Source organism: Mirounga leonina, unplaced genomic scaffold, assembly GCF_011800145.1.
Source record: "Mirounga leonina isolate KUSES-001 unplaced genomic scaffold, KU_Mleo_1.0 Mir_97, whole genome shotgun sequence".
Lineage (NCBI taxonomy): Eukaryota > Metazoa > Chordata > Mammalia > Carnivora > Phocidae > Mirounga > Mirounga leonina.
The window spans coordinates 628,442-654,322 of record NW_023270889.1 but is presented as its reverse complement, the minus strand read 5'-3'; the positions used below and the strand labels follow the sequence as shown (position 1 = coordinate 654,322).

Below are 25,881 nucleotides of genomic sequence, written 5' to 3'. Positions count from 1 at the left end.
CATTTTCCCTTTAAAAATAATGTAACTCTCGGGGCGCCTGAGTGGCTCAGTCGTTAAGCGCCTGCCTTCGGCTCAGGTCATGATCCCAGGGTCCTAGGATCGAGTCCCACATCGGGCTCCCTGCTCTGTGGGAGCCTGCTTCTCCCTGTCCCACTCCCTCTGCTTGTGTTCCCTCTTTCGCTGTGTCTCTCTCTGTCAAATAAATAAATAAAATCTTTAAAAATAAATAAATAAATAAATAAATAATGTAACTCTCAATCAAAGCTAAGAAGGAGCTAACCTCTATCTGCTATAATTCTAGCCTGAATCAAAAAACCTTGTTATTAGCCTGTATAGCTTTATTATGAATGTTAGACTTCTCTGCGTATTAAAAATAACTTATAACAAATACGGGGTTTCCTTTGGGGAGAGGAAATCTAAATCTATCATCACGATGGCCCCACAACTTGAACATATCAAAATTATTCAAACGTACACTTCAAGTGGGTAAACCGAAAAGAATGAGTTACATTTCAACAAAGCGCTATATTTCAACACACACACACATATGCATATATACATGATCTCCACTACCTTCTCTAATCCTTCCAGTTAGGAAAATTCCAGGTTAGAAATCTCTGGACCAAACTGAAAAAAAACTTCAAAGGAACAAAGGTTAGCAAGCAATGCCCTTAACACTAAAATGTGGTTGCTCCTAGATTTTCTTTAGCTATTTCCCTACCACAACCCACCCAACTGAAGTGGTTAGAAAAAAGTTCCTCTATCTTCAAGTTACGCGTACTCCCATCCACTCCCACCCCCACGTAGAACCCAAGGATGACTTCATGAGGCGATGTTGCCAATTCTGTCAGCCTAGGAGAGTCCTCTTGGAGCAGACAGGTATTCTGATTCCGTAATCAGAAGTGGGGCTCGGAAATCTGTAATTTAAAAAAACAAAACAAAACAAAAAACTCCTCGGGTGATTTGGATGCTCAACTCGATTGGGGAAAAACTGTTCTAGACTCAGTGATATTAGACCTATAATTGACACTTTCACTAGAGACACTGTACAAGTAGGTAGGATAGATCATTATCTTGCATCTTTCACAACACTGGGGTATGCAGCAGTGGGGGGTGGGGGGAGGGGGGAAGGGAGCCCTCCACACTGGAAATTCTAGGAGAGCAACTAGCTGGCTCCCCGTGGCCACTAGGAGCAATATTAACTCACTAAGGCAAACGGCAGCTGTGCACACATGTCCATCTTCCTGCATCACAAGAACACATTCGCATCTAGGACACCAGACCACAGGATGCAAGAGCAGTGGTTTACGATCAGTCCCTCCCAATCACCGCAGCAATGAGAGGAGCAGAATAAAAAACAGTGTCCTCTGCCTAGTGACTCCTCCCATCATGGAATGTGGAACGCTTCTACCCCAGTAGAGCAACACTAAGCCTCCAAGACAGGCTTCAGGGTTTGGCTTGGTTTGGCTTTTTGAGAAAAATCAGGCTTAAAATCCAAAACACTGAACAAGACCTTGAACAAATGTAAGGAACTAAAATTAAAATGCTGCTCTCCTCGCCGGCACCTACCTGTTCTCCCTCAAGTATTCGTTTCCTCAGACAATAATCTCTCTGCAACAAAGATGGAATTTTAACCAAAAGCTGTATAAACACTCAATTGTCTCCATCTGGCAAAACAAATACATTCTGTAACAGCTCTCTCCAGGTCAACTTTCCCAATGAGTTGCCCCTGACAACACAGCACCCCATGCCCCCCAAACTGCTCCCCAGGTCAGAAGCTGCTTGAAGTCCCTGCCTGTGCCTATGACTATGTCATGGCTTCTGGAATAAAGAACATCAGATGGGAACCAGACGCCAATAAGTACCGTTTCCCCCTCACCTGATTTCATCCACAGCAGATACGTGCTTATCTCGATAAAACAGAATTTTAGACACACATTTAGGTTAGGAGAACTCTCAGCAGACACTGAGGAGGATTCATAACTGACATCTGTCAAGGGTATGACATCTAATGATTAGGTGTCAAACACTGCAGGAATTCAAAGAGTGGAAGTGTTTGAGGGCTGGGAAAAAAATCAGAGAAGTCTTCAAACAGGGAAGTCTTCATAACATGGCCTTAAAGGAAACTCAGGATTTGGGCAAGCTGATGAAGAAAGGGCATCTTGTCTAAGCTTTCCCACAGATGGGGCATGTCTATCTTAGATTTGCAAAGGCCAGATACCGGTCCAATCTCTTTAAACAGTCCTACAAGCTTCTCTCAGGGGGTTGAGTAGATATGGTGGAAATCATTGTATGGTTCCTTCCAAAGAAAGATCTTCCCCCAATCTCCACACACACTGACCTTTTTACAACCTGGACGTGAGTGAGGGTTCAAGAGTCCCATTATCAGTTTTCAGCAAATTTGAAAATACGCATCTCAGGCTGCTTACTTACTTCGGGATGGAGGATTTTCAGGGTAGGATTTTCATTTTGCTTATACACCGTCAGCATACAATCAATAAATGATTCATGAATGAATGTGTAGAACAAAGATATGGGTTAGGCGTCGGAATAGCCATTAGACCTCACCTTTAACCTCAGCAAAGCCCTCACTGGTTCCAAATGCACTGGGATCTGAGTGAAGGCAATATGATTAGATTTCACCACGTACACACGAAAATACTAAGTTAAAAAAAGAAAAGAAAAGAAAAGAAAAAACAACCTCATTTGGTCAGTAAAATCTTATCAGGTTGCCCCTTTTTAAACCATCCTACCTGCCTTCTTTGGGCTATACTCCTCATGCAGCCCCTCCCCAGCCACTCGCTGAGCTTAGCCCAAAGAACCACCCATTTTGAATAATGGAATGTGACAGTCAGCAGAGAACAAGGACCATCAGATAGAACCCCTGGGGCAAGTTCTCAGGATAGAGATTTCACCAGCCTGATAAGAGAGCACTAAGGGGCAGGCCAAGGATTCTCCCAAATCAACATGCCTATTGTGTTCCTTAGCAGGAGATTCTACCACTTCCAGTCAAAGAGCCGCTCAATAAGGAAAAAGTCCATCCTAAATCTGTCCAACCCTTCAACTCGAACCTCGGCAAGCCTCTCCATAGCCAACACTCAAAGTTCACTATGGCTGAACAAGCAAACGGTGAATGAATGAATGAATGGGCACTAAGTGCTAAATTGGAAACACAAAAGATTTAAAAGATACTTCATTCCAAAGTAAGCAGCCAGTACCAGAGGCAGATTTGCAAAGGATTTAGCTCAAAACTGGTAACAGAAAGGGTCAGAGTGTGTGGAGCTTGGGGAGGATCTCCCCCACCACCACGCCCACTCCAGCCCTGGTTTTACACAAGGCCTGACAGCAAGATGCCAGGACAAAGTGAGGAGAGAGGGATCTTCTCTGAAAACATATTTGAACTTTTTCTTATTTGATAAACTGGGCATTCTAAGTTCCAAATTAAGAGTACTGAGCAGGGGTGAAGGGTGGGTGATGTGGACGAAGGGGATCAAGAGGTCAAACTGGGCTCAAACTTCCAGTTATAAAAGAAGTGGTGGGGATGGAAGGTACAGCATGGTGGCTCTAGTTAATAACACCGTACTGTGTATTTGAAAGTCGCTAAGAAAGTAGATCTTAAAAGTTCTCATCACAAGAAAAAACATCTTGTAACCATGGGTGGTGACACATGCAAACTAGACTTAGAGTGGGGACCATTTTGCAATGTATACAAATATTACACCACACACCTGAAACTAATATCATGATGTAGGTCAATTATACCTCAATTAAAAAAAGGGGGTATTTAACAGTTGAAATTGCAGAATTTTTTTTAATTGAAGTCCTAGATTTCATCCAAAGGCAAGGGACAATATTAACTTTAATGAATAAAATTTAGAGTGGGATATTAAAGAAAGCTGCTTTATGATTACATCTTATTTATTCATTTATAAGATTACATCTTATTTATATTTATTCAGCAAACCAGATACATATCAATAAATAAATGAATGCGTAAACAAGCAAATTCTACCGGGCATTAATTATGGGCTGGGTGCTTTTATATAGGCCATCTCTTTTATGAACTAAGGTTCAGGCTTGTTAAAAGATTACCCAGAAGATAAGAAAAGAAAAAGTTTAGGGGGGAAAAAGGCATAAGCAACAGTTTCATTTTGGCACTGAATCCTTTCTAAAATACTCTAATATCTCACTTTTTCCCCATGAAAATGACCACATTCTTTTTGAACTGTAAATGTCATTCAGATATTGTATCATAATAATCATGTGGTAAAACTCTCTTGAGAGCATTAATCTCCCTCAATATAGTCACAACTTGCCTTTATCCAGAGGATGACCTTTCTCTTGAGACACAAATACATCACTCTTATTAAAAATAAAACCTGCCATCAACCAGAACCGATCTAGGTGCATCGATCAGTCAGGGCCAGCAGCACTGATGCACAATTGGCCAGGACTCTGGCAACATGATTATCTGGTTTGTCAAATCTCCTACTGACATGCTCCAGTAAGCCTACCCAAGAAAAGTCCCAAAGTTACCTCATACGCCCCAAATCCATCCAATTTAAAAAGCACCAGATTAATCAAGACAAACTACTTCTGGAATACAAAAATCATTCGAGGACAAAGAAACTCCATGGGATTATCCCTCATGCTGAGATTATTTTTAGATCTCTAACATGGCCTTCCTTTTCTACGTTCCTAAATCTTTGATGTTAATGTCAACAGCGCCATCTAAACATACCACTGTGTTCATCTTTCCAGAGAAAAAGCTGCCCTGCACTTAGCTAATAATCAACCCCAAGTGGTAAGGCACATATGCCCGTATGTACCTTGGCTTCCTCCTCCCAGTCCACTCCTTGGGCTTCACTCATCTCGAAACCCAAAAGAATCGATCAAGTTTAAAAATACAGGTCCAATCCTCAAACAGGACTGGCGAAAATATAAAACACGGAAAGCAAAAAGTCACTGTGGAAAGCAGTTTGGCAGTTTCTTACGAAGTTAAATATAAACTCACCACACAAGCCCGCAATTCCACTCCCACTTGATCTCGCCAAGAGAAATGAAATCCTATGTCCAAAGAGTTGTACACAAATGTTGATAACAGCAGTATTCATACTTGCAAAAAAGTGGGAACTCCTGAAATAGCCATCAGCTAGGTAAACAAAATGTGGCCTTCCAACATGATGGAATACTATCCAGTACTAAAAAGGAACGAAACATCAGTACACGTTGCAACACGGATGAAACTCAAAAGCGTTGTGCTAAGTGAAGGTCAGACATAAAAGATCACATGTTGTAAGATTCCATTTGTAGGATGTGTCTAAAAAAGGCAACTTTATAGAGACAAAGGAGATTAGTGATTGTCTAGGTCTGGAAGTGGTAACAGAGACTGCAGATGGACATGAGGGATCTCTTTGGGGGGAGGAAAGTGGTTTTAAACTGGATTGTGGTAATGACTGTACAACTATACATTTCCAAAAAGTATTAAACTGTGGACCAAAATTGGTCAGTTTTATGAAATATACACACGCCTCAACAAAGCGGTCTTTTAAGACGTCAAATACAAAAAGAGAAAAGGCAGGCCATCTATAAACTTAAATAGTGAAAAATGTCCTTAGAGGAATTGAGAGGGTAGGTTCCACTTACGGTTATACTTAGTGTTTTTACTCTAGAAAGACTTGCTTGTCAAACATTGGCTTACCGTCTGTTTCATTGGTTCTTTGACTTGGTTTCAAAATGGGGATGACTCGGACTCTCCACATTCTGGAATGTTGAAAATGTCATTGTAGTGATCACAATGGCTCTGTCTGGCCTGATGAATTTCTATACCCATGGTTTGTCAGCTTTTTCTGCCCACGGGTCCGTTCCCGTGCTTTCATAAAAAAACACCTTTTGTACAAATTACCATGTTTCTCATCTCCGGTCCAACAGAGAGGGATGCCTGCTCACTTGAAGGCAGGGCTCTTCATTTCCTTCGACATAATGGTGTTACCTTGCACGCTGCAGTGGACCTACAATCCTCAGTGCCCAGCCTTCTTCAGATAACTGCGCCCCACTTCCTTTAGAAACACCGACCCTCCAACCAGGCTATATTCTGGCCATAGCTGTTCCCTGAGGGATGGGAATGTGTCTTCAGCAAGACTAGTGAGAGACTCCCCCTGGGATTTTCAGGAGGAGGGAAGATGAAGGGGAAAGGGGAGGGAGAGAAGGAGGGGAGAGAGAGAGAGAAAGACCTTCCTCCCTGGTGGAGAAACTGGGAAGCGTGAGCCTGGCAGCCACCTCAACCCTGTGCACAGAACTGGCTGGAGAAAAGGAACCAAGGAGGCCCCTGATTCCAGGGATCCGTGAGGTCTTACAGGGGCCACCCCCTTCTGGCACAGGATCTGGGGTCCCATGAACAAGACCCTCTCCTTCTAGCCCAAGCTGGGTGTCTGTCACTTGCCATCCAAGACTACTGACAAATCCTTCTCACCTCCTGGATCTTGCTCAGGCTGTCATCCCAGATGCCCTTTTAGGCCTAGAACTTCAACAGCCCCGTGGGGACCTGCACTTCTGTCTGATCAGCTCATTTCTGAAGTCAGGAGCTAAATTCTCTTCAGGGACCTACAGAAGCGAAATACACTCTTTGGAGTCTAATTGGGCTGAACACAACAGATGACCTACAATGTCCCCCCGGAACCCCTCTGTAAGGAAGAGCACTTTTCTTCAGGTAGAGGAAGGGCACTTTTATCATTCATTTGGTACTCAGCTGCTTTCTGGTCTGTTCTGCCTCAGGCAGCAGGCCCTGGCCCACCCCCACCCCACGCACTCCCTCCACTCTTCACCTGTACCATTGCAGTCACCCCCAGAAGACCTCTGCAGCCAGCCCAGTGTGGGTCTTCTGGGCTATTTCCATTCTGAGAGCATGCACTGCTCCTTGACTCTCCTTCAGGAACCAGCCAACAAAGAATCACCATGACCTGCGAATGCGTAGCATTAAACTATTTTAAACCCCTCATGAAATAAAAAGCCACTGTAACAGTAAAGTCCAAGAGGGACCCCACCCTGTCAACCAGGTGGACCTTCCTTACCTCCTCTGCTCCCCAGGGGACTCAGCTCCACAGAACTGAGGGGGAACTGGGAGGGAGACAAGGAAGCCGCTCACCAAGCTGAGGCTAAGGATGAAGAAAACCTTCAGGATAGGGGGGAACAAGGGGAGAGGAGCAGACAATGGGGAAGCTGCCCTGGGGTAAGGGGTGCAGGGCTAGGGCTCAGCTGGACCAGGAGGCCTCAAGGCCCAAGGATAATCCTCCAGGCAGCTAATCCTTGAATACTGAAGATATGACATGCGAACATGCTGTCACTCACCCTAATTTATTCTAAACAAGACACCTGCAAGCGAAGTCGAACACAGTAGCTTGACCAAGGCGCCCTCCCCCCGGGGCTGTGCCAGCCTGGAGCTGCCACACTAGGGCCTCTGACAGGGCACATGGAAAAGCCTTTCCAATCTTTTCCATCAGCAGCCCCAGCCTGCTCCATGTCTGTGCCACAGGGGCCCCCGAGCACCACCTGCCTAGTGAAGACAAACTCCTATTAACTGAATGCGATACCCTGGACCTTTTCTCTTTCAATTTCCAACCACTTTCTGTGTTTAGGGATAAGAAGCAAACAGCATTAGCAGGAAAGATGGGACTGCTTCCATTAACAGTATCAAAGATTAAACATGTTCTCCCCATGCCCCTCGCATCCACAAACCCACATACCTTGTACACGATGCTAGGAAGGTTTACAGAGTGAAAATATCATGACTATGCAAGAACTTGCAATTCAAGGAGAAAAATAAGAAACCTATACTGCCTTATTTGCTCATATGCTTTGAATAACAACTATGGGCCAAGTACACAGGGGATGTGGAAATGTGGCTCATACATAATCCCGCCCACGAGAGGGGGGAAAAAAAAGGTCTATGTAGATCAATGCACTTGCACAAAAGCAGAGATACAGCTTTGTCAACCCAAAACACAAATGTCCATTAATATCACGTGTAATCAGTTTTTGATAAAGCTATTCTATTTCTCTAAAGAAATGTTAAAAGCTAACTGGGTAAAGACACAGGGAAGCTTCAATGTGTTTCCTGAGGGCATTCCCAGTGTCAGGTGGTGCGAGGGTCACAGGATCCACAAAATGACATATTGTTTAGACCAGTGCCCTCCAATACATGTGGCTACTGAGCATCTGAAATGTGACTAGTGCAAACTGGTGTGCACTCATGCAGTGGGGAACACACAACAGATTTCAAAGACTGACTCTGAAAAAAGAATGTCAACTATATCATTAAGAAGTTTTACACTGAATACATGTTGCTAATATTCTGGATACACTAGGTAAAATTAAATATTTCATTACAACTAATTTCATTTGTTTCTTTTGCTATGAGAAAACCGAAGATAACCTCTGTGGCTTGCTCATATTTCTATTAGGCAGTGAGGACTTAGGTTTTCCCTTCAAAGACTGTGAGGACAGCATGCATTTAGCAATAACAGCACATTGGTGTTACTACAAACAAGGCAGGCAGAAAATGAGTATGTTACCATGTCACACTTAATGTTCACTTAATATCATAAAACCCTACAACTCAGATCTAGTAAATAATCCAAGTTCATAATAAAGTTGTGATTTAAAAAAAAAAGAGTCACTCTGCCACATGCAGAAGGAGGAAAGACGAGCCAACAATTTCATGTCACTCAAGACTAACGGACTTCTGGCAAACTCGACTAGTACCCTGCTCCATATGGTTCAGAAAAGAGGTCTAGGTTTTTCTCTAGCGACAGCTGGACGACTTTCCAGAGCATTCACCAAGGGGATTTAGCTCACTCATCACTTCATTCTGAGGGCCACCGTCTTCATTGGAACCACAATTTTATTGCTCTGTGCCTGGATTAGGACTGACACCAGACAAGTTGTCTGGAGAGACTGAGGAACTTGTTAATGCAATTGGGAATAAGACTGGCCACTACAAAAGGAGACATATCTTCACCTTGTCCACATTACCTGGTGATGTAATAATAGAAGAACTAGATGAAGGAGTGAGGATACAGGGAAACATCGTAAATGAAACAGAAGATGCCAGGCAGATGTGTTGCCGTGATGGACCAGGCAAATCCCTCTTTCTTGCTATGGGTTACAAGGGCAGTTATAATCACACTGGCCAGTCTCTCAGCACTTCTTTAAAGGCAGGCTGATAAGGAATGTGGTAACATTAGCGAGCATAGCAACAGCCACAAGAACTCCCATTTACTTAAATGAGGACTTTACAAAATTTTCTTTTACTTCGCAATTTTTTTTTTTTTTTTTTTTTTTTTACCATTTCATTATAAATGGGTCTTTTCTCATTTAATGCTTCTACCGCTTCGGAATTAGATGCTGTGGTCATTATTGCCAGTTTCCAGATCAGGAAACTGCAGCCCAGAAAGTTTATTTGGCTAAAGTGGGCACAATTTATAAATGGAGGCTGGATTTCAATTCCGCTTCCGAGCCCAAAACGGGACACTGGGCTGCATATTAAATGCAATACTTGTAATAATAACAAATAAAAAAAAAAAAGTCTGGCCAACAGACCACCTTTCTACTATTTAAAAAAATGTAGTTGCCTTTAAAGATGGGACAGTTCTCCGATCTGCTGCTGGCACACATAAAGCTCCTTCTAAGAAGTCTGAATGGACCGCCTTGAAAAAGGCATTCTCCCGCTGTTTGCCCTCACTCACTCACCCCTGCCTCATTCCAGGGGAGGGTAGCATTTTTACTTCTTTGTCCTTTTCACTTGCAGAGCCTTCGTGTGCCAAGTACCTTTAAGGAACTCACCAGTCAAAAAAAAAAAATCCTTTTCCATACAGCTTTGCTAAAGTTACCAAGTCAGTAACAGGCAAAATGTAAAAATGATTACAGACCAGCGAAGTAGCTATTATTATACTCTGCTGAGCTGGTGAACTACAGATTTGGGTGGAGGTTTCCCTGTTTTGGCAATGATCTGGAAAAGCAGAGCTTCTAGATACGTAGATGCTTCCCTGGGATTAGGTCATTTCTGCTCCTAAAGAAATTATTCTAGTATCCTGTAGAACAGCTCTTGCCAACCTATAAAAAATGAAATATTGCACCAATATTATAATAAAAGTGGAATCCTAAAACCCATCAGCCAGCCAGACAGGAAGGAGGCAGGCAGCGCAGGTGCTATTTGTCCTGAGAGCCACGAGCCAGGAGCACGCAGGCGGCCAGCAGGCTGCCACCTAAGCCTGAAGCAGATATGGCCAGGAGAGGCTGAGCCGCTCACTCTCTTTCCCTGTGCCACCTTGGATATAAACACCCACTTGCCATGTAATGAGAATCAAATGCGCTTTGTTCCAAGGGGTATGCACTTAAAATAATCAGGGGTTGTTTAAAGAAGAGGAAGAAAGCAAGCTTGTCGCCAAACAAGACACAAACAGTAACACAGCTGTCAACAGATTGGCCAGGAGTCAGGCGGGGGATAGGAGTCATTTTAAGGAGATCTCTCTTTCTGGCTTCCCGAGGCTCTGGAGGAAAAGGACAGAAAAGGTAAACAAATGGCACACCAAACATGGGATAAAGTGGCACAGCACAGAAAGAATCTAATTAGGGAGGATGTGGTCAAGATTGCTGAATGGAGCTATATATAATGTTAGTCGCAGAAATGAGTTTTTCCTTTAAAAGGTCTCCTAGGAAATCCTGAATGGTATACAGAGATTGGTTATAGTTTCTCTGCCTATATTTTAAATACTTTCTTTCCAAATTTAAAAAAAGCTCACAGGAAAGAAATGTGAAACTTTTTTTTTTTTTTTTTTTTTTTAAAGATTTTATTTATTTATTTGAGAGAGAGAATGAGAGACAGCACGAGAGGGAAGAGGGCAGAGGGAGAAGCAGACCCCCTGCCGAGCAGGGAGCCCGATGCGGGACTCGATCCAGGGACTCCAGGATCATGACCTGAGCCGAAGGCAGTCGCTTAACCAACTGAGCCACCCAGGCGCCCAGAAATGTGAAACTTTTTAATCAGGAGAGAGAAAGGATATAGCTTCTCGCCCCTGCCTAGAATCTAAGTTTACAAAAACATATATCCAAGAAGGTTCTGAGAGCATTCGAAGCAACTTGCTCCTATGATGAATGGGGACTGGGTAGGCCTGAAATAAGATTCGATTGGAGAGAATGGGAGGCTACTCGCCACCACCCAGCCCTGTGTGAGGGCCTCAGGGCCCCAGCATGTGTATGCAGCGGGGCCCCAGTTTGTATTTTAAATTTGGCTGCCTTTTTAGGAGAAAAAAAAGGGGGGGGGGCAAGCCATTGTCCATGAGCCTTTGGCTCACAAGTTCCCACATCCTCTGGGTGGCTGGGAAGAGACCTCTCTAAGCAGTCAAATGACTACAGGTCATGATCATCCATGGCAAGTTAGTGCTCTTTCATTTTTGAAAAATGATCAATCACCAACATGTCAACTTTCATAGGAGATGGTCAAATTACATGAGCAGTCTCATCCAATTAAGAGACTCAGCTCAGACAGACATTAACTCACTGACAAAGCTCGACAAATATTTGTTCATGTGATTCTTGCTCAGCAATATGCTAAGGGACAGGGTTCTGGTCCCTTCTGACCTTCATGTCCCTGCTCAATGCCATCTGCCTGATCTGGGATTCCCCACTGGTCTCCAACCCAGCTTGTCCAAGTCTATACCAGTCTTCTTCGTGGACATCAAGCGGAATTAGCTACATATAGGACTTCCAAGGTCACGGTCTACATCGGAGAAAGACAGAAAAGGACCTTTAGAAGCCCTGTGCTATGAGCAGCCAGAATGTAGGTTTATCTGGCTCTGCCTCCTACTGGGTTACTTTCTAAGGGGTCATTTCACTTCCCTAGGCCTCAATCCAGCTGTAAAAGGAGTTCCCCCACCACTAACAGTCTGCCTTATACTATAGTGGAATGCGAATGTGTTAACCTGGTTAAAACTGTAAGCTCCATGAAGGCAAGGATCACCATTCACTTTTGGATCTTCTAATGCTGTTTCCATCAACAGGGATTGCTCACAGGAAATGTGACGACGAGTAAGACCGGCCTGGACCTCCGGAAGCAGATGACCCAGGAGCACAGTGCAGTGCAGAGGAGGCGCTCGATACAGTTAAACGGACTTGGAGTGCTCGCATCACTTGCCCTGTTACAGGCAGGTACATATCCCTTCGGGCCCAATTTTTGACTGAAGAGATTGAGGAGGTCACCTTAGGTGAACAGTGACAGAAGGAGCTCCCTGTGCATGGCTAACAATGGCAGTACCTCCTTCCAGCGTCTGCTACCTCCCACAGGAGAATTTTCTCTGGAAGAGCAGGCTTCCAGCTGAGGGTCAGCTCCCCAACTAGGAAACGTGGCCCTGTCTTCCTCAGGTTTCCCAGAGACAGCCCCATGAAGCTGGGAGGCCAAGGTGAGCAGAACAGAGCGTGTTGGGAATATTTCCTCTACTGGACGGACTAAAGATTTATTCCGTGAGCTTAAGAGTATTGTTACGTGGGGCCCAGGGACATCTCCATTCCCCCCTACAACAGCCAAGGAAAGCAAAAGGAAAGCAGAAGACAGTGGAGGCCCAACCCTAGACCAAGAAATAGCTTGTCCCTGGGGGTGAGAAACTCAAGACCCATCCTTAGAATTCATCAGGTCTCTGTGAAATCGTCATACTACCCATCCACTCATGACTTCTCAACAGCATTCTATTGCCTCCAGTAGAAACAGTTCCTAAAAATGGTCATTGGTATGTCAACTGGTTGGCACAGGAACCAGTGACTGGTTTTCCAACTGAGGGTAAAATTCTTTTCACCCATGCAGGACAGGTTATCAGATCTGGAGATAGTGGCACATGATAGAAAACAGACCCCTTGTAATTGTACTGCTGATCCTTACGAGGTGGCTATTAAAGGTAAACAGCATAAATCCGATATAATTTTCTAGGTCCTTTCAATAGATCTTGGGCTTTTAACCTGGGGAGTCCGAAGAGGTTCATAAATGGGCTTAACGCAGGGAGTTCTATGCTCTTGAAACTGACAAAGATTAGGAATGTATAGCATCCCTGTATATGAGCAAATTTCTCCCCAAGGAAAAACGGTCCAAAACCTGTATCAGATTTCCAAGTGTCCACCTTTGATTCAAAAACATTTAGAAATCACTGCTAAACGGCCTTCCCTGGTTTGCAAAATGGACTCCTCTTGGAGGAAAACACTTTAGTCTGTGCTGCCCTAGAGCGAAAGGAAGCTGCTCAGCCTTGTATTCCTCACCAGTGAGCTCTGCCAGAGTTTCTTTTCCTGGCTGAGTTTCTACTGCTGCAGCCAGCAAAAAGAACTGGACAGATGTAGTGAACAGAGTCTAGTAGATTGTTGCTGTGGCTGGTTTTTTGTCATTTGGCACTTTACAAAAAATAAAACATTCTGGATTAAACTGAATTCATCTAGAAACCATAAAAGAAAAAAGCAAAGAGAAGCCTGATTTTGCTCCTTGCCAATCACAATACCTAATAGGGATAAGAAAAGTTGAGTCGCAGTATAAAAAAGTAAATGTTTGTGAGGGAAATTGATACAGTAGAGAATGAACTGCTTATGTTAGGTTACCTGGTAAGGAACTTTGGTGTTCACTAAATGACAATTTAAGGAAAAAAAGAAAAAGTATGTTTTCTCCCACTGTACAAGTAAACTTCTTGGGCTACAAGCAACTTTTCTCACCATCAGATTCTGACCATTAGAAGGAGAGATGAGCAAATCATGAGGAACTCCGAAGGTTTCCCCTTCTCCAGGGGTGACCAATGGTCATGGTATTTATATAGCAAGACACGGCATACCCAATGAACAGCATTTACTACAGAAGAAACTGAACTAGACAGCAGGTCCAGTTAGACCAGGTGACCCAGCACACATAACCTGCTGGAGAAGCAGTCAAAACACAATGTGCAGACTTATCCGAAGGGTGGACATGTTTCTCAAATACAGGGGAAAGAACCAAGGCTTAGAGATGTGAAATGTCTTTACCTGGGGAAAGAGGAGACCTGCATCTTCTGAACTTCAACCTGCATTTTGCTGCTAGCTACCTCCACTCCTTTGCCTTTGGATCATTAAATTCTAAACTAGGACAGCTAAATATCTGAAGACCTCCATGGGAGGCTTTATGACCCGTGTGTGTGATTCAATAAACATTAATCACCTCCTGTGGGACAGATACTCTACTGGGCACATGGAACACAAAATTGAAGAATGAGGCAGACTTCCTTCATTCAAATAGAAGAATTTGTTTTGAAACACATAGTTAAGTCTGTAAAGTTACTTATTAAAATACTGACTAAAGGGGCGCCTGGGTGGCTCAGTCGGTTAAGCGTCTGCCTTCGGCTCAGGTCGTGATCCCAGGGTCCTGGGATCGAGCCCTGCAATGGGCTCCCTGTTCAGCAGGAAGCCTGCTTTTCCCTCCCCCACTCCCCCTGCTTGTGTTCCCTCTCTCGCTGTGTCTCTCTCTGTCAAATGAATAAAATCTTAAAAATAAAATAAAATAAAATACTGACTAAAGGGTGGACTCGGTTTCTGCTCAGATTCTGATCTCAAGGGCTTGAGATCCAGCCCCACCTGGGCCCTGCCTTTGGTGTGGAGCCTGCTTGGGTTTCTCTCTCCCTCTGCCCCTGTGCACTCACAAGGGGATGCTCTCTCTCATATAAATCTTAAAATAAATAAATTAATTAATTAAATAAATACTAAATTTACTCATACCCATCAACGAGTCTGATGTCGAAGACTAGTTTTTTGTTCACTGTAGATGGCTGGAGTTGAGAAATTGACTGTTGATTAACAATCCTTCTCTTTCATTAAACCACCTGCACTTTTCAGCTCAAGGGTAGGGATAAACCAAAAAGAAGAAATTTCTAAATCATGTAGCATCTTGATAATAAATAATTGTATGCTTACAGTTTTCAGCTTGAAGTTTAACCCTCTGGGTCCATAATAAGCTGATTTCTTTCAATATAATTTTATTACAAAGGATGCAATGGTTGTACTTTTATACACTAGTGATTTTTTTTTTTTTAAGGGTACCATCAGTATCATATACCCATATAGTTACTAGGGAAAAGAAACCTAGACTCCTTTTCCCTATCACCCACTTAAAATATACTCAAGAGGCCTTTGATATATTTAGGTTTGTTTTGTCAACTCCTATATTCATCATGCAAAGTAGAGAAAATTCAGTTGGCTTCTAGCAAAATAACACATGACACTAGAACAGCGAATGTTTTTAGTAAGATTAGTTAAGGATTTTATGATGTGACCATTTTTAAAGTATTTCTAGGGACCCTACTATATACTGGTTGCTTCTGGATCTTCAGATTAAGGTCATCTTCCCACCCCCAAAAAAAGCCTCACCATGATGAGCATACCCTCTGCAAACAATTCAGAGAAATACACTTTCTAATCTTTGAAATTCAGTGTGGTTGGCGTTACTTGAGACCACTGCAGGGCTATCTGTGCAGATGCTGTGTGGAATGGAGACACAGTCTTCCACATTTAAAATGTTGGAAAGCTAAGTTATCGAGAAAAGGAAAGATGGCTGTGCTTCTAGGCATCGTGCTATATATGGTATCTTCTGAATTCAGGTTGAGGCAAGTGTTGGCAGAAAAAAATAGACAAGCACTTTGCAGGATAAGGAGTGATTTCTTTATAAGATGTTATGTTTCTTATCCTGATGGAACCTGTAAATACGACCTCTTGGGGGACTCAGTTACAGCTGTGGAACCACCAGCCCCATCGAGGATATCCAAAATGTACTAAAAGAAATTCTAAGTAGAAAGACACACAAAGAGCATTATATTCGTTCATTCATACATTTGAGTACCTCCTGTTTGTCAACATTGTTCTAGGCACTAGGAATACAGCAGCGAACAAGAGACAAAATTCCTGTCTTCGCTGAGCTTCTATTCTACTAAGGAGACTAATATCAAAATATATGCCAAGCTAGATGGTGTTAAGTGCCATGGAGGAAAAAACAGAAGAGGGGCAGGGCGTGCTGGAAGGGGTAGCTGACGGGACAGACACCTGAGTAAAGCCTGGGCGGGGGGGGCTGAGGGACAGAGCCACAGAGATGATCTAGGGGAAGAGTGGTCCAGACAGTAGGACAGCAAATCCAAGAGCTGAGGCAGGAATGTGCCTGGCAACTTGAAGGACTAACGAGGAAGCGGAAGTGTTTAAATGCCTTAAATTGCTTCCAGATTAAGGGGTTACAATTCCAGGCAAAATGTCAACACATTTTCATAAACTCTTTGAGTAAGAATTTACAAAGGCATGTTCCTGCTCTAACTACTTAATCTCACCAAGCTTGAGGAAATGAGGAAGAGAAGGTGGAGTGGGTGAGCCAAGGTTACGCTGTTAGTGACGCCAGAGAAAAAAACTTTGGAACAAGTATCCCAAACTCAGCACCACAGTTTGCCTCATGCTTCACCTTTATCGTTAAAGGGCACTTTTCTTATGAAAATATAAATTGTAAAAACAAAACAAAATAATCCAACAATCTTAGAGCTAAAAAAAAAAAAAAAGGATCAAATTCACTTTTTTCATGCAACAGGTAAGCAAGAGAGACCCTATGTACACCCTAAATTTTTGTTGAGGAATGAAACAATAAATGCAGCATGACCTAGACCCCATCTCCCAGCAATGAATGGGACTGCTGTATAACAAACAGGTCTCCGATGCTTGTACTAAGCATTGTTATCCTAAAAAAATAAAAATTAAATAAATTAATGTTTTTTAAAAAAGGGAACACAGATCAACGGTCTCAACTGCCCTTAGCAGAAAAAGTGTAACAGTGAAAAATTGGAAACATTCTAATTTTCTCTTGGCAAAGGAATTAGTATACTATGATTTATTCATACACTGGCATTCTCTGTAGCCGCTAAAGTAAATAAGAGCTACATATGCCTCAAAACATCGTGACAAATTTAAAAATGCAAGCAGTATATATATAGCATTATGCCTTTTTTTTTTTTTTTTTTTAGAATTACGCCTTTTATGTAGAATACTAAATACACAAGCTCACCGATAGTGCTTATGGATAGATAACATACCGAAGTACCGAAAGACGTTCGGAAACTACACTAACATCCCTTTAGTGGTCACCTGGGGATGGAGGAAGAGGAGGGATGGATAAAACACTTCAGTTGCAGTTTACTTTTATTGGGGGACATATGAAGTAACTATGGAGATATTAGCAACTTTTTTTAAATTAGCAACTTTTAAACACAAGTAGTATCTATTATGTATATGTGAAATATTTCATACTTTTTATTCTGAAAGGAAAAAGGAAGAGAGACAAATTTCCTCCATCACATTCCATTAACTGCAAGCCAAGTTTCCTTGACCTCCTCATCTCAGTTTCTTCACCTTTAAAATGTGGGTAGTGCTAGGCACACCTGCCTCAAAGAGGCTTTGGGAAGTGGCGGCTTGGAGACGGCACTTCAATGTCAGGGACACTCCTATCATTCCCCACTGAGTCTCCATGGCCCAGCATCCATTCATTCTATTCAATTTCACAAACAGTAATATGATTTTTCACAATAGGGTTACAACCACCACCACCAGCCCCCCCCCCCCAAAGAGCCATAAAACAAGTCTAAGGCATGTAAATGCTACAATAAATTAATGAAGCCTTTCCAACCAGGGCCTGGCAGAATGGCTCCCTCAAAGAAGAGTGGTAAGAAGGACCATTCTGCCATCAGCGAGGTGGTGACCAAAGAATACAGCATCAACATTCACGAGTGCATCCACGGAGTGGGTTTCAAGAGGTGTGCCCCTTGGGCACTCAAAGAGACCTGGAACTTTGCCATGGAGGACATGGGAACTCCAGATATGCACACTGACACCAGGCTCCACAAAGCTGTCTAGGCCAAAGGAAGAAGGAATGTTCCATTCCGCATCCATATGTGGTTGTCCAGAAAAACGATACCATCAAATAAAGGTATAAAATCGCAATAAAAAAAAAATTAATGAAGCATCTCAATGAATGGAGACGGAAAAACCCGGATACCCCAGCACAGGACCACCTCTCCCAATCCATGTTATGCAAGCACTAGGTTAAAAATCATAAGAACTGGATAAACTTCCTCACATTAAAGTCTACGCTCTTACAAAAGCCCAAGGGGAAAAAATGACACCGCTTAGGCATCATTAAGAAAAGATGATCAGATTACACCCATCAGTAATAAAACTCCCAGCCACACCTGTGAACAGGTGGGGGCCAGAGCAATCAAAATCCAGCCTCCCTGCGAGACACCAGCTCTTCTCCAACTTCGTTCAAACCACAAGGTGAGGCTCTCCTCTCTAAGATGAGCTTCTGCTGAGTCCGACTGATGGACAAACCAGCTCCTCCCCCTGTCAGGCCCTTACAGTTTTGAGATCACATTCTCCAGGGAACTGGCAACGTTTCCCCACCCCAGCCAGCTTGGTATTCTCCTCTCCCAGAAGGAAAACGGAGACCCGTCCCAATCACCTGTGCGCCTGAGGCCACGGGAAGCTGCTGGGCGTGGTGCGCAGCCTTGAGCCCCAGATATGCCCTGACCGCTGGAAATAAAGTTGCGCTGACCTGGGTTCCTTGGAACAGCGCAAGCCTGGACCTATAGCCCAGGCCCCAGCCGCTGGAAGGTCACTTGTAACTCCTCCATTTCACACTGGTCTCCATCTGTCCAGTCTGCTGCCTCCCTGGGCTCTGAGCGCCCCCTCCACAAAAGGGGAGTGTGAGGTCCAAACGCAAAGGAGAGCGTGTACCAGGGGGCAGCAGATGAACCCTAAAAACTGCAGAAACTAAAGCACGGCCACAAACCTGCCCAAGCAGGCAGCGAAGAGAAGGTGGGTTGGAGAGGGTACCCACCCACCTGGGCAGAGTTGGGGCAGATGGCGGGCGGGCGCCCCTCTCCCGAAGTCCCAGCTGCCCCGAGTCTGCCCGAACTCCAGCATCCCGCCTCCCCGCCCTCCTCGAAGCTGCGGCGGGGAAAAGGACACGTAGAGCGAGGAGCACTAGCAGGCCTGCACCCCTGGGCCCGCCGAAGGCCTCCCTAGAGTCAGAAAAGGAACAATAGCAGACCCTCGTCGCCGGAGCCATTCGGAGTCTCCCGCTTGCGCCTCCCTCCGCGGCTCCTCCAAGTTGTGCGCGCAGGCGGCTCGAGCCCAGAAGCTAGGAGCCGGGTGGGGCGACGCGGGGCGGGCCGGGCAGGTAGGACAGGGGGCTGACTCCGCGCCCCCCAGGACGCCCCGGCGGGCTGGCCATTCATTCCCGCCCGCGCTCGCTCCGCCGCCGCTGCCGGCCTGGAGCGCCGGGGGCCGGCAGGAGACAAGCCCGCTCCCAACTTGGCCCGGTCTTCCCTCTTCCTCGGAGCCCCACATCCTCCTCTCCCTCCGCGGACAGTTGGCGGCCGGCGGCAGACAAGGGAGTGGTGGCGGGACCCTCGCTGCCACCCCGCGAAGCCGCTCCGCCCGGCGCGCCGTCCCTCGCCCGAGCCCCAGACCCAGAGGCGGGGCGGCGAGCCGGGACCCCGCTCCGGGGAGCCGGGACCCCGCTCCGGGGAGCCTCCCGACTCTCGGCGCCGCGTACCTACCCCATCGAGGCGGAGGCTCCCGGGCCCCGCCGGCTGCGCCACTCGGTCCGCCGCTTCCCCAGGAAAACGCGGCCGCCGGGCTCGCTTCCTGCTCGGCTTCCTGCGCCTCGGTCCCTCCTCCTCCCCCCGCTGCGGGGGTCAGTGGGCGCCGCGGCTCCGGGGCTGGGCGGGCGGGGCGGGGCGGGGGCAGCGGCAGCACCACCACGTGGCCGCCCGGCGCCGGCCCCCGCCGACCTGGATCCCGCGGGAGCGGGAAGGGAGGTGCTCGCTTCTCCCCTCCCCTTCCACCCCGCGCGGCCCCAAATTCCGCGAGTCAGGTGACCCGGCCCCGCGTCCCGGCCGGGACCTGCGGGAGGTGCTCGCGGCCCCGCCGCCGCCGCCGCCGCCGCCGCCACCGCCACCGCCGCCCCTGGGCCCGCACGCCTCGGGCGTTCGTGGCCGGCTCTCAGTTTCCAGGGCTCGTGGACCCTTCCCCGCGGCTGTGTTTCATCATCACCATCCTCACCTGAAGTTAGTGGGAAACCGGTGCTCTAACCCCAGGGTCTAGAGCCGGTGAGATCCCGAATAGTATTCATTTCTGGTCAACTTCCAAAGTCGTTTGTGGTCGTGGGGGTGTTTTAAAGGTCACTGATTCGAGCGACTTCTTAACCACGGTTATATTTTCCCCGAATTATTGAGCAGAAAGTAAACCAGAATCCGCTCATTCTCTGGACGGACTGAACCAGCTGGTTCGAGTGACTGCTAACACTCATCAGGTGGCAAGAGAAAACTAGCGGCGTGAAGCGCGGCCGGCTCAGCAGTCAGGAGAAATCTGCCGCCCGAACCGAGAAGCGCCGAGGGGGGACGCCCCCAAAGTCGCGCCTGGGAGGCAAGGAGGGACGGCCATTACCCGCCCCCAGGACCCTCGGGGCTTCTCACTCTTCTCCAGCCCGCTGAAACCGGCGCTTGAATCTCAATGGACCCCTCCCGTAATTCCAAGGATTTCAAACTCGCCACCTACTCATTTAATCTGGGATTGCTTTTCCATTCATTCTAGTCAGGCTAACCAGCTCTGCCTTAGAAAGTCTTTATTCACCAAAGAAAGCCCCTCCCTTCTCCGGGTTAGCTCCGCATCCTCACGCAGGGCGGGAAGCTTTCTAGAATAAATGACATGAGTCCTTTTTGGTGGGATCCACTGTAAGTCATTTGAACTTAAAAAAAAAAAAAATCAATTCCAACGGAAGTGAAATTCACCCTAACAATTGAATGTATAAGGTCTTGGCTGCATCTTGATGGTCTACACGTTAGAATTTGTCTTCCCCCCCGCCCCCCACCACCACCCCTCAAGGAAAGAGCCTGTCTTAGCTTTAACAGGTAACTTATCAAACAGGGAGCAAAAGCTCTGTTACTATGAACTGTGAGGTAACTGCGCTATGGTCTTCCTAAATCATACGTCAGAGATTCTTTTGAAAAGTGATGAATAGCCCGTTTCAAGCAAGCCATACACTCCTCTTCCTGTCCTTTATCCCTCTCGAATAAAATGACACTCTAAAAGAAATGTGAGCTGGCAAACTTCTTGTTTGTTTGATGCTGGCCATTTCTACAACACAGTTTTTCATCATGGTTCATATTAGTGATGTAACGTTGAGGGCGAACAAATTTGGCCACTTGTGCGTTTTCTGTTCGGCTTTTAGCAGCTCAGTCCCCAAGCAGGGGCAGCTGAAAAAGTGGGATTGGGAGCATGGTACAGGGTACACCATGCCACCTTTGAAAGTGAACATGTGTGTATTCTGTAGGAACAGTTGACAAGTTGAAGGAGTTTAATATCAAGCAACATTAAACAATAATTCTTTTTTTTTTTCTTTTACACCGCTGTGCCCTGTCCCAGCCACTTACCTCTGAGCCTACCTGCCTGAGTTAGCTCTGTGGCTCTTTTTGGTGGCTTGTGTGCTTTATTCTCCTTAATTTATAATTCCACCCTCAGACATCAGCAAGTCCAACTCTGAGTGTGGGGTTGCTGTGGAGGGAAGGACTCTTACAGTTAGTTAGGCTGATGTGCCAAGATTCTATTCCAGATCCCTCCTCCCCTGAAACTCAAACACCTCCTTCACACCACAGCTGAAGTTGTGCCACCTGCCAGAGGAATTGATGGTCAAGTACAAGATTGAAACAGTCTTCTCATTGGTTTGGTTTGGTTTGTTTTTTCCCCAGGCCTTTTAGAAGTGCTAACTCATTCAGGATACATTGAACACACCCATTAATGGAGACCAGGCCCACGTAAAAAGGTTTGAGAGAAGGCAGCAAGAATAAAATGATAATCTAAACTGCATAGAGAGTTGTTAAAACCTTTTTTGGGAGGAACAGCATGTTATATTTTAATAGGTGAATTACCGTCAAATCAAGGTAACTGTGATAAGAACAAAGCGACCATGGTTCCCGCTCCCTCTTTTACTAACTTGCCATTTGAACTTCACCAAGCGTTTGAACTTCTCCTGGTCCCACTTTTCCTAATCGGTAAAAAAGAACATTGAACTACATGGCCTCTGAGAATTTTTTCAGCTTTAACGTCCTAAACCCATTCTCTTAATCTGAGGAGCCATCACCAAGAGTATTGTCTTTACAGTCTATGACAAAGCATCATTCTCTAATTGTTCTAGCATCTAAGACACATTTAGCATCTACCCATAATTCTCTAATTGTTCTACCATCATTCTCAATCTTCTCATACCTACAAGATTGTAAATTCCTAAGAGTGTTGTCATCCAGGATTTAGCAAGATCAATTGAAAGGAATTGATTGATTGGTAGAGCCAAATTTTCATTTTTGAAATTAAAAAATATCACATCCCTTCTTTCTTGCTCCATCTCTTATCAATTTTGTTTCTCCCCACATTAGGAACTTCTTAAGTGTGGGGAACCAAGGCTAAGACTAGTTGGAGTAATAAGAAACTGTCCCTAATAGAGGAAATAGAGGTAGGTATCACACCAGAGCCAAAAAGAAACCCTTTGCTTTATTTGGCCTTTGGTCAGGATCTGACTGCACTTCTGGGTCTCGTTAGAAGCAGTGTGATTTACAGGAATGTGACGATATTGGCCTCAGTCCAGAGAATGGAACAAAAACACAATCAGAATTGGAGGGAGATGATCTACAGAGGGAAAAAAAACTCAAATATTCGTAGAAAACCCACTTTTTGTATTTTCTTTGGGATGTTTCCAAATAGGAAATTGTGACATGGGAGAAATTAATAAAACAACCTTAACACAGCATCTTAATAATTTAATAAGACTACAGTAATAAAGTAGACTAGAAACACTGAGCCCTTGAAATGTCATTAGTCCAAATTGAGATGTGCTATACATGCAAAATATATACAAGGTTTCAAAGACGTAGGATGGGGAAAGAAAAGTATCTCACTAATAATTTTTATATTAATTACATATTGAAATCCTAATAATTTGTATGTATTAGGATAAATATATTAACACTAATTCCATTCATTTCTTACTTTTTAAAAAAGATTTTTTTTTTTTTAAGATTTTATTTATTCATTTGAGACACAGAGATACAGAGAGAGAGAGAGAGCATGAGCAGTGGGAGAGGCAGAGGGAGAGGGAGAAGCAGACTCCCGGCTGAGCCAGGAGTGGGGCTCCATCCCAGGACCCTGGGATCATGACCTGAGCTGAAGGCAGACGCTTAACCATCTGAGCCACCCAGGCGCCCCAAGATTTTATTTTTAAGCAATCTCCACACCCAAAGTGGGGCTTGAACTCACAACCCTGAGATCAAGTCACACTGCTCCACCAACTGAGCCACTCAGGCACCCCTCCTTTTACTTTTTAAAATGTGGTTAACTAGAAAGTTAAAAATTACTCTTGTATTATATTTCTATTGGATAAAACTACTAAAGAGTTTAATGTTAGCATCCAAGACACATTTAGCATCTACTCCATACAAGGCATTTTTCTTTTTTTTTTATAATTTTTTTTTAAGATTTTATTTATTTATTTGACAGAGAGAGAGACAGAGAGAGAGGGAACACAAGCAGGGAGAGTGGAGAGGGAGAAGCAGGCTTTCTGCGGAGCAGGGAGCCTGATGCGGGGCCCGATCCCAGGATCCCAGGATCATGACCTGAGCCGAAGGCAGACGCTTAACGACTGAGCCACCCAGGCGCCCCAAGGCATTTTTCTAAGTGATATTTACAGAACTACAGTGGCCATATATTTAATTGTTCAATCTGGGACACTTTTGACACTTTTGAGAATGAAAGGGGGCAGGCAAATTCTAACCAGCCAGGATATTAGGATAAAAAGCATAAACTGGAACTGTTCTGAGCAAACTGAGATGGTAGGCCACACTAATATTAGGTCATTTAATCTTTATGTTGGCGAGAAAGAATTTCCTCTGCCCTTCAAGGTCCTTCTATCCAGACTAAGAATCAAATTGACATGAGACAGATTAACAGGAGAAAAACCACATTTAATTTTGGACGTATAGAGAATCCACACAGACATAAAATTCCAAGACAGCCAGGCAACACAAGGCTTCTATGAGCTAAGGAGAGGGGTAGGGGTCTGAGGACACAAAAGAGAGGAAGACCACTAGCAGGAAGGTGAGAGGAGATGTTTTGAAAACAAGGTTGCCCTCTTATGCAGATAAGTTTCTTAGGTAAAGAGGAATTTCTGTTAATAGCTCTCTTCCTGGTACAGGCAGGCAGTTGAGGGGGCAGTAAAGAGATTTTCCTGAATCTGCTGGGTTTTTATTGCTTTTAATTCAAAATAATCTTCACACCATAATGGCTGCCTGTCCTTGGCCCCTATAGTTATATCAACCCTATAAGTGCCATTATTATCCTTTTGGGGCACTTAAGGGAACTGGAGCACAGAGGGATTAAGTAACTTGCCTAAAGTCATACAGCTAGCGACAATGTTGAGTTTCAAATTAGGGCAGTCTGGCTCTAGAACCTTCATTCTTGACTGCTGTATAATACTGCCTGCTAAAGACCTACTATAGATCATGAATTTAATAGATGCAAAGTTTTTCTTAATACAGCAACTTGGATGGAATATTATCTTATTTTTACAGATGCAGAAACTGAGTTTCAAACAGATCCAGCAACTTGCCCAAATCATAGAGCCAGAAAAAGTACCACCAAGAATCATAGTTTGGGATGCCCAACTCCAGAGTGGTCCCCCTAGCCACTACTCCATATTGCCTTCAGGCCACATCGATTTATAAACCATTTATGCATTGATCTCATGACTTCTCCCAATTCTGGCAGAGGCCTGGATTTAAGAGGACTGGAACCCAGGTGAGATCAACTTTAGAACAGGCAAGAGACACCAAAAGCTCAATCTTGGTGTCCTCTCCTTTCTGAGAAGAAACATTTTAAGATAATCCAAATAGCCATCCATGCCACCAAGTTGGTTGTTCTGCCATGCATGTCAGAAATTCCAGAAAATGCTCTCCCATTAAAGCAGTGGAGGAGGGCATCCTGAGGAATTCAAGAACATTGAAAAGACAGTTACTTGATTAGCAGAAGACTAAGAAAAAGTGTTTGTGAAGTTCCACAGGCATAAGCAATAATATGGGATGTAAATCCATGGGTTTGCCAGGTGCGTATTTTCTTCCTTTCTTGGCAGCCTATTAGAATTATCTGCCTTTAAAAAAATCACTGCTTGCCTGGGCCCCATACCCTAGGATACTGATTAAAGTGGTCTGGTGTGGTGCCCAGGCACTGGTATTTTTTTTTTTAAAGATTTATTTATTTAGAGAGAGAGAGAGCACAAACAGAGGGGCAGAGGAAGGAGAGAGAATCTCAAGCAGACTGCGCTGAGCACGGAGCACAGAGCCTGACACAGGGCTCCATCTCAAACCCTGAGATCACAACCTGAGCCAAAACCAAGAGTCGGATGCTTAACGAACTACGCCACCCAGGCACCCCCAGGCATTGGTATTTTCTACTCTCTCCCTAGATTATCATTAAGTGGGGCCAGGCTTTATTGGCTGTCGCAGCCATTTCTGGAGCACCCAGTTCTTGGTTTAGCATTGCCAACAAAAATGAGAATAGGTGAAGAGGGTGGGGTGGCCCTTCCAATGGGCCTTGCAAAAGTCAATGCTCCAGAAGGATTTCTTGACAGAGTGATTCTAAACCAAACCACTGTTTTTCTTGGCCTGGGACACTTGTTTTCTGCTATGGCATTAAACCTGAGCTCCAGATTTTTGTCATGTTCATTGAGTTCAACGTCTGCCTGTAAGACATTTTAATTCA

At 44.8% G+C, this 25,881-nt stretch overlaps 1 protein-coding gene across 5 annotated transcripts in view; it reads right to left on the bottom strand.

The window, feature by feature from the left end:
• The window catches only part of LOC118006537 (ankycorbin), a 139,891-nt gene extending 120,118 nt beyond the window's left edge, over positions 1–19,773 (bottom strand). For 3 of the 5 annotated variants that reach the window (XM_034999220.1, XM_034999221.1, XM_034999222.1), the window contains exon 1: positions 574–917. The gene's annotated coding sequence lies outside the window, so the exon portion shown is untranslated. Of the gene's footprint in view, positions 1–573; positions 3,347–19,634 lie in introns of those variants that run through there. The other 2 variants (XM_034999224.1, XM_034999219.1) reach the window with 2 other exon arrangements.
• Between the last annotated feature and the right edge of the window lie 6,108 nt (positions 19,774–25,881).